Below are 9,873 nucleotides of genomic sequence, written 5' to 3'. Positions count from 1 at the left end.
CAGTTCAGTCCACCGATATGGCCTTTACACATTTACCCATGCATATGTAGTGTAGCTCCTTGCTTGCGAGTACTTTGGATGAGTACTCACGGTTGCTTTCTCCTCCTTTTCCCCCTTTCCTTTCATTCTGGTTGTCGCAACCAGATGCTGGAGTCCAGGAGCCAGACGCCACCGTCGACGACAACTCCTACTACACCGGAGGTGCCTACTACTACGTGGTGCCCGCTGACGACGACCAGGAGTAGTTAGGAGGATCCCAGGCAGGAGGCCTGCGCCTCTTTCGATCTGTATCCCAGTTTGTGCTAGCCTTCTTAAGGCCAACTTGTTTAACTTATGTCTGTACTCAGATATTGTTGCTTCCGCTGACTCGTCTATGATCGAGCTCTTGTATTCGAGCCCTCGAGGCCCCCTGGCTTGTAATATGATGCTTGTATGACTTATTTTATTTGTAGAGTTGTGTTGTGATATCTTCCCATGAGTCCCTGATCTTGATCGTACACGTTTGCGTGTATGATTAGTGTACGATTGAATCGGGGGCGTCACATGGATGGACCTGGAATTTGACTATTTCGTCCGCCGATTTCAAGGAGGTGGACTTGGATCTTTTGTCGAGTACCACATCGTCTTTATTCACCGTGGAGCGCAGCGTAGTCAGTTCCTCAGCCGCTAGGGCTTCGGATAGTGCCTCGAGGGCCAGTGCGGCTGTCTTGTTTTCGGCGTGGAGTGCTATGTCCGGATCACTAGCGAGAGTGATGATCCCGTTGGGCCCGGGCATCTTAAGCTTCATGTACCCGTAATGGGGTATTGCTTGGAAGATTGTAAACGCTTCCCGCCCTAGCAGAGCGTAATAACCGCTGCTGAAGGGAGCCACATGGAACATGACCTCTTCAGACCTGTAATTATCTGGCATGCCGAACACCACATCTAGTGTGATTTTTCATGTACAGCGCGCTTCCCGACTGGGGATTATTCCTCTAAAGGTTGTGCTGCTTCGCTCAATGCGGTTCCAGTCTATTTCCATTTTTTGAAGGGTTTCTTCATAAATGATGTTCAATCCGCTGCCGCCGTCCATGAGTACCTTGGTAAGACGAAAGCCATCCACTATTGGACTGAGGACCAATGCAGCTGGTACTCGGGCTGTTCAGAATTTAGGTTCATCACTGGCGTTAAAGGTAATAGCCGTGTCACTCCATGGGTTTATTGTTGCCACTTGGTAGATTTCGGCAAGGCTGCGGAGTGTCCTTTTTCACATGTTATTTGATGCGAAAGTCTCGAAGACTGTTAATACCGTATTGGTGTCTCTGGGGTGGCTTTCTGTGGCCTCCGGAATTAGGAGATCTTCGCCAATTTTGGCCACCTGCCGGAGTATCCAACATGCTCTAAGGCTGTGAGTTGGTGTGGCGTCCTCTGTACTGTGAATTTTACAGGGTCCGTTAAGCCATCCTTCCAATACGGTTCCATGCCCTGTAGAGGGTTTTTGCTTTTTGGTGTTTGACCCGGGTGTTTGGCGATGATGCATCCTTTTATTTCGGACTGGGTTTGTATTCAGGGCCGGATTGTCCCAAAATTTTATTTCGGTTTTCCAGGCGCTTTCCATCGCACAGTACTTTCGTACTATGAACGCCGAGTCAGCGAAGCGTGTAATATCACGGCGACTTATGGCGTTGAGGATTCCCTTGTCCGTGCAATTATTGCAGAAGAATGAAATTGTGTCTTCCTCACGACAGTCCTTTATCCTTTTCATAACCAGGAGGAATATGGCCCAGTAATGATGTACTGTTTTTTCGGGCTCTTGCCTAATTTGGGATAGATCGCTTATGTTCGGGTGGGTGGGTGGAATTAAATCCGAAGCCTCACCCCATCTGAGGCTCAGAGGCCGAGGAATTTTCGAACTCGAAAATTTGGATTCCTGGATGTTGTCCAATGAATCCAGTCCGTCGCCTGACTCTAAGTCCAGGTCTTGAGTGATATCCTCCCCTCCGCGGGTATCCTGCTTGGAGGGATCGGGAATCCGGACGTAGCTAGTCCCTAAGATAGAGGAGGGGTCGCCGCACTGTCCCTCTACCACGGCAACGTGATGGGTGACTTGGGGAGAGTTAATCTCTCTCTGATCAGGCTTAGGCCCAATCTGGTCGTAATCCGTAGCGACTCCCAGGGCGGCGATGCGATCCAAGAGCTCGTTTATGGAGGAGAGCTCCATTGGATCTAACTGCTCGGCGAGTTCCGAGCTGACATGAAGATTGTTTTCGATGGCTCGAGAGGTCATCGTCGGCGCAGAAGCCGAACAGGCGGTCATAAGAAAACCACCTAGCCGGAGGGTTTGGCCGACAGCCAAAGCTCCCTTAGCAATAGTGCCGTCTTTAAAAACGGGGCGAGGCATCCTTACTGATGGCGACAACACAGAGGAACTCTCAATGAAAGCACCAATGTCGGTGTCAAAACCGGCGGATCTCGGGTAGGGGGTCCCGAACTGTGCGTCTGGGCCGGATGGTAACAGGAGGCAGGGGACACGAAGTTTTACCCAGGTTCGGGCCCTCTTGATGGAGGTAAAACCCTACGTCCTGCTCGATTAATATTGATGATATGGGTAGTACAAGAGTAGATCTACCACGAGATCAGAGAGGCTAAACCCTAGAAGCTAGCCTATGGTATGATTGTTGTTCTGTATGTTGTCCTACGGACCTAAACCCTCCGGTTTATATAGACACCAGAGAGGGATAGGGTTACACAAAGTCGGTTACAATGGTAGGAGATCTATATATCCGTATCGCCAAGCTTGCCTTCCACGCCAAGGAAAGTCCCTCCCGGACACGGGACAAAGTCTTCAATCTTGTATCTTCATAGTCCAGGAGTCCGGCTGAAGGTATAGTCCGGCCATCCGGACACCCCCTAATCCAGGACTCCCTCAGGGAGGTCGCTCCTCCCAGAGAGACGCACCAGAACTACTCCTTTCCTCGCCATCGGTTCCGTCTCTGAGCTGCTGCTGTCTTCTTCATCCCGGCTTGCGGCGTGCACCGCACGTCGGGACAGTAGGCCTCCGAGACCGCATCTTTTGAGTCCTGTAAGGGAGAAGGGTGATAAGGTTTTTGGGGAGCGCTCTGCGCGACTACTGGCTTCTTCATCACGGACTCCGACGACTACTTCCCCGACGAGGACTTCTTCCCCGACATCGACTACCTCAGTAACGACATGGCTGGAGAGGATGTCGACCCCAAGTCCAGTGCTTCTGCTGCTGCTATCCCATATGTGTTCTTTTTCTTTCTGTCAGATGTCCTGCCACAGTTTCTCGTACTAGTACTTGCCCTACATGTGTTAGGTTCTACTCCATATATGCAACATGATCTACTGTCTGTCCTAGATGTGTTCAGTTCAAGTTCATATATGCAAATGCTATTTACTTTTTCTCCGTCAGGTTGCATGACTTGCTTTATCGCAGCTATATTAGTCATGCTTTATCTAATATTTCTGTTAATAAAATCATTTGGTAAATTGCTCATATTTCCAACATAATCTCTCCATGGGCCAAGCATTGTAGAGCAACCCTTCGACACAGTCATAATGTATGCTTGGGCGTATGACCCAGACTCGACAACCACTCAAATCCAAAGTCTTAGGAAGGGTGTTTCTTTATAGAGGTAATATCACCGAGGGTCATAAAACTTGCGTCGCATGTTCAGTTTAGTGCTAGAACTTTAAAAATATAGAGTTGCAGTCACTTAACTTGACTTGAGCGTGCATATACGGTCACTTCTCCCGTATCCGACGTATCATGTGCTTACGTGGCGTGACAGAGCTTGGCGGGACCCACTGTCAGTGACTGAAACTGCATGCGTCATTTTTATTCAAGCTAGCGACCTCGAACATGTACACGCATCACATAACCACTCCACCCAATATGAGTTGATGTCCATACAGAGACACTTCTTTTTATTCCTTTACGTAGCGGATCTCTAAAATAAAATTAAAACGATGCAGCAGGAGCGGCTTGAACCCACTATATCAAGCACAAAATTATACTCCTAGGAGCCAACCACGGCACCAGACACAAATTCACGTCAAAGAAGAGATACACTTGATTTTATACTGAAAATGCCCGAGATTATCATACAATATGCATGAAAATTTGCACGGTATCAATCTTGAACTTTACGTTGCATACTTGACAAAATTCAAAATAAAATAAATTGGGCTGATTTAATCTTGAGACATATTATGAAACCACAACATTTTATGATCCAGTTGTTTTTACGGGGAAGTTATTATTAAAGTTAGGTACCGTGTGCAAATTTGCAACAAAAAGAAAAGTTAGGACGGCGCCTGTTGGAGCGGCTCATGCGCGCAATATTTTGCAGCGGCCGCTGGAGCCAGCGCCCTGCCGCGTGCAAAAAACTGGTATTTCCGTGTTGTAAAAATTGTTTTAGCGCGTCTGTTGAATATGCTCTAAGAAGTAGATCATGGTTTAAATCCCACCCGCTACAACATTTTTCCAATTTTTTAGAGATCCTGTACGTAAAGAAATAAAATCAAGTGTGTCTCCTTATAGACACCAACTTGTATTCTGTGTCTCTCTATGCTCGAGGTCACTGCCCCGGGGACATTTACCCTTTCACATTTCTCCCACCCGTGCTGACAAGTAGGACCCAACATGGGTCTTCTGCGTAATTAAATATAAAGTGAGCGATATTTTTCCAAAAACATGCACACGTCACACCAAGTGCTTCCAGTCACTGACAGCGGGCCCCCGCCATGCTATCACGCCACGTAAGCGCGGGATACATTGAATATGGGCGAAGTGACCGTATCTGCATGTTCGAGACAAGTTGTGTGACTGTAATTCCGTATTTTTAAAGTTCTAGCATCAAACTGAACGTGTAATGCAAGTTCTATGACTATTGGTAATATTACCTCTTCTTTATATATAACATGGGGCCCAAGAAAACCTACGTGATTACACTCAACCTTTCACTGGAACAAGTGAGTGTATCCCAAATTCGACCAAACCGTGGTCACCGATATGTTGAATCATGTAATCACATATCCCCAGGGAGACATGCCAAGATTTATTCGATTGTGTCCACGGTCATCTGGCTCAAAAATCTTTGGCCGAGAGGCAAGAGCACAATTGATGAAATTGACAGTCTGACATGAGAAAGTGCTCACCAAACAATGTACGGGTGCTTTGAACATTTAAGAGTTTGAGTGCTCCTAGAGTGTCGTGGTTTTGTTACAGCAGATGTCCTCGTGAAAGGACTTAGTCGTGAAGCCATCGCAACGGGTTAGCTTGAAGAGGTTAAAGCGGACACAGTGACGCAAGAGAGTTTATACTAGTTCGGCCCCTTCGATGAAGGTAAAAGCCTACGTCTAGTTGTGATGGAATTGATGGGGTTTCGATGATTAGGGAGCAAACAAGCTTCGCCTAAGTCTCGAGTTGTTGTTTGTCGTCCTGAACCGCCGCCGGGTCGTCCTCTTATATCCATGGGTGACGCCTGTCGGTTCACAGAGTCCTAACACCGGTTCATATTCATATCCGGATTAGTCTCTCCTTATTCCTATCTTACACTACAAGTTTACATACAGATGCCGGTTTACGGCTACAAGTCTTAAACCGACTACGGGCCTCAGGCCCTCATCTATCTTCTTGGGCTTTAACACTCTTGAGTTACTGATGAAGTTAACCCGGCCCACATAGGCCGATTTACGCCCAATACTAATATTCCCAACATTAGGCCCCAGATTGATTTGAACGGGTTCATGTCAATCCTTAGCAAAATCTTCATCTTCAACATCTTCTCGTAGTTGCTGAACCGCCATGATGTCATCCTCTCCAATTGCCGTAAACCGAGGTGACGTCATCTGTCATAAAGAAAACATCCATGATATCTCTTTGTTTAATAAACTCACAACAACCGAGGCGACAGCTTCGCTTCCGAAATTTTCGGTTCCTGGATTCACGCGCCTGACACATGTCTTTTTGCCTTATAAATAGGGCCGAAGGGTCATTTCTTTTCTCCCCTTCGTGCCATTCCACTTCGTCTTCCTCGCGTTGCCAGTCTCAGAGCTCCGCCGCCGCCGTTGTCTTCTGCATCGACTTTGGCTGCTGCATCAACCTGAGCGTACCAGAAAACTGCGGCGACCTTCCGCATCTTCCTCAGCTCTGGTAGGTCTTCTGCTCTTCTCAACATAGATCTGTTCTAGGGTTTCGTGTTCTTGCTGCGTTCATCACCTGTTCATGTTCGTATGCTAGCTCCTGGATGCATCTGTGAACCCCTTCTCTGTGTAGTGATAACTTTTAGTATCCGCCTTTAGTTTCATGCCTAAAACCATAGATCTCACATATATTTCCGCCCATTGATTCAATACTGTTCTGCTTTGAGCTTTTGAATATTTTTCTTCTTTTCTGAACTTGCTTTAGATCCATCGCTGTAGAGAAATCTTGTGAAATCTGTTTCTGTACACTTACCCATCGGCAATCTCAACTGTTTCAATGCTTAGATCCGGCGGTTTAACTTGGTGTAGAAAAATTAACAAACCGGTATATACCATTAGTCCCCTTGTTGAACCGTCAGATGTTGTTGCTTCATAAAACTCCGGTTTAGATAGAGCTGTCTCCGGTTTAACATTGCACATACCAGTGTACTTTAATCAATGCATTCTTGAACCGGAATCACCTATCTTGTAGATTTCATCATGGCCAAGCAAGTATATGAGTGCAACTGGGTTCCTTCTCGCGTCACAGAGACTCAACTGAACAATTAGTCCTGATCGGCGCCTTAGGCAGCAAAGATACCATCCATTGGAGGGTCCCTAGCAAAGAATGCCCTCCCACACCTCAAGAAGGAGAGGTCGTCGTTTTCGTAGATCACTTAGCCCGGGGCTTTAAGCCGCCCGGTTCTAAATTTTACCGGGATGTTTTAGCCAATTTTCAACTCCGCCCTCAAGACACTGGCCCCAACTCTGTTACAAACACGTGTCACTTCCAAGTGCTCTGTGAGGTGTTCTTTCAAGAGGAGCCCACAGTTGAGTTGTTCAGAGACTGCTTCCATCTAAACCGCCGCACTGAGTTTACTGACGGTTCCATTACGGAATTGGGTGGTGTGGCGATTCAGAAAAGGAAAGAGGTTACATACCCTCACGCCAAACTGCACAGCCACCCCAAAGAGTGGAATCAAACATGGTTCTATTGCAAAGACACCTTCCCTGCTGATGAAAATCCTTTGCCTGGCTTTCGTCCGGAGCGGCTTAGCAATACACACCCCTTTCTGCAAAGGTTGACTGCCAAAGAGAGAAGCAAATACGCTCCTCAACTGTCCAAGATCAGAGCCTTCATGGCTAATGGTTTAACAGGGGTTGATCTCACTCGCTATTGGATATCGTGGAGCATACTGCCCCTTAGTCAGCGCTCCGGTTTGATGTGCGAGTATACCGGCAGTGTTGATGACCCACTGCGACATGCTAACATCCAGCTCACCGACGAAGAAATCACAGAGGCTGTGAATAAAATGCTGAATGAACCGGAACACGTCTGTGCTCGAACCGGCCTGCTTCCCTTCTGTGCCACCAACAAACCGCCAGCTGTAAGAGTTTGATTTTCTTTTTACTGAACCTGTTATTGATATATCTGGTCATTGTTTAATATCAATGTCTGTTTAAACAGGGCAATGATCCGTTTTGGAGCAAGAAGCTTCCCCTGGAGAAGCCAGAAAAAACAGACAAACCGGAAAGACCAACCCGACCAAAGACTAAAGTCGTGAAACGGCCTGCTCATAAGAAGAAAACTACTGCATCTTCTGATCCGGCCGCTGATGATGATGTGGGTAATCCGGACCTTGAGGTAGAGCTTGACTCACTTGGCTTATTTTTCACACGCCTTATTGATGATGACATTTGTCAGGATGATGCCGAAACCAGCCATGCTGATGCTGCAGAGGTAATTACTCTCTCTTCCGATTCAAATCCTTTGCCTTCGCTAAAAATCCATCAGGCAAACCGGAAGGTTAAATTTTCTCATCCTCTTGCTTACTTGGATCCCAAATTTCTTATGAAGGCCCAAAAGCATGAAGCTTGCCGCACAACCCGGCACAACGGCCAGGTAGTTACCTCCGCCGGTTTACCGAACAGTCCGGTTCGGAAACGCCGTTCAGAGGTCTCTAATTTGCTTGTCAGTGCTTGTCCTAAAGGGGGCTGTTTTCGTCAACCTCTTAATCCATCTGACTCCGATTATCAGGTTACTTCCCACTCATCCTCTGGCGAGTCATCGACTACTCAGCTGCCACCGCTCAAAACGGTGCTTGGGTAAGCTATACTTATCATAATATTTCTGGTACATCACCTTGGAACATATGCTGTATTTGACTTTGTTATTCCTTTCAGGGCCAAGCCTATGCCGAGCAAGAAGGCTCGCCTGGATAAAGCGGCCGAGGAGGACGCCGTCCCTGAACCGGGTAAAACACCAGATCTTGAAGCGGCTATTCATGAAGATATACCCAATGATCCACCACAGCAGGATGATGATTTTATTGCTGAAGAAAGGCCTATTGACACCTCAGGCCCTGTCAACCAGCCCACAAGCCCCATCCGGATTGAGAAATCCACCAGTCCATCAAAGCCTACTGATAAACCAACGGCCCCAGTGCAAACCAGCGATGCCAAGGATGATGGGGTTGTCATTACTGGCATTGGTCGCACAGAGCCAGGCAATCCCGTTGCTTTATCCAGACACACTGCCAAGGAAGAATTTGCTGCCATTGGTAAGGGAAAATGGAATGCTGATCTGACAACTTATGCCGCTCTGAACGCCCAAGATCTCCATTCCGGCTATCTGAACCGGCTATACACCAGCCGTGACTATGAAGCTGGTCTGGTTAATATGATGAAAGAGAAATATGAGGTAACTTCCATATGCTTATCTGCGTATGTACTTCAATCAGTCAACTCTCCTAGCCCCCAAGGGCCGGTTTAGAATCTTCATTCAAACCGGGACTTGCTAATATAAATCCCAATGCTTCGGAATTCGCTGATGTAGCCCCCAAGGGCCGGTTCAACTTAGTGTAGTTAAACCGGGACTTTAAGTAATTGAGATCGCAGCATTAGAATTTATTCGAGCAAATAGCCATTAGCCCCCAAGTGCCAAGTTGAATACTTGTATTGATCTTGGGACTTTATAATCAAGTGAAAGATAAAGATCAAATAGGCATTAGCCCCCAAGGGCCAAGTGCATAACTTGTTATGTGGTTGGTACTTCAATTCTTGCACTGCTTGCTGAATCATATAACTGTCTGTATGCAGGCTGAGCTGAAGACAAAAGAAAACCAAGTCGCCGATCTCCAAGAAAATTTGAAGTCCCAACAGACTGAAACCTCAAAAGCAAAAGAGAAGTTGACCAGCGCCTTAAGCGTCATGGAACAGCTTAAGGAAGACTTCAAGAAAGAGCGGGCGGGCTGGGCTAATGAGAAGGCCGCTTTGACTAAGCGAGTTGAAAAGGCCGAAGCCGCACTTAAACCGGTGGTAGATGAACTGACCGGCGTAAAGCGTCAAGTGCATGCCATGACTGCCACCATCTTTGGTAAGCTTTCTTGACTTTTGTAGTAACTTGGCCTTCTTATGATGTGTCCGGTTTGTGAATCCTTTGTAATGTTGTAGGGACACGCATTGGTCACTTGGGGTCAGATGTGCGGAAGAAGTTGAAGGCTGCCTACACATTGACAGAGCAATTGTATACTGGCGTGCAGCGGATCATCTCAACTGCGTCCCACAATAGCCCGACGCCCACCTTGATTCAAGACACCCTGAAAAGACTGTCTATGCTTCCTGCCTGGGTTGAAGAGCTGAAAAAATCTGCTGCTCGAACCGGTGCTATCAATGCCTTAATCCGGG

This window comes from Triticum urartu, chromosome 5A (assembly GCF_056163025.1).
Source record: "Triticum urartu cultivar PI428250 chromosome 5A, HENAU_Tu73, whole genome shotgun sequence".
NCBI classification, from domain to species: Eukaryota; Viridiplantae; Streptophyta; class Magnoliopsida; order Poales; family Poaceae; genus Triticum; species Triticum urartu.
Note: the sequence above shows the minus strand (reverse complement) of the source record.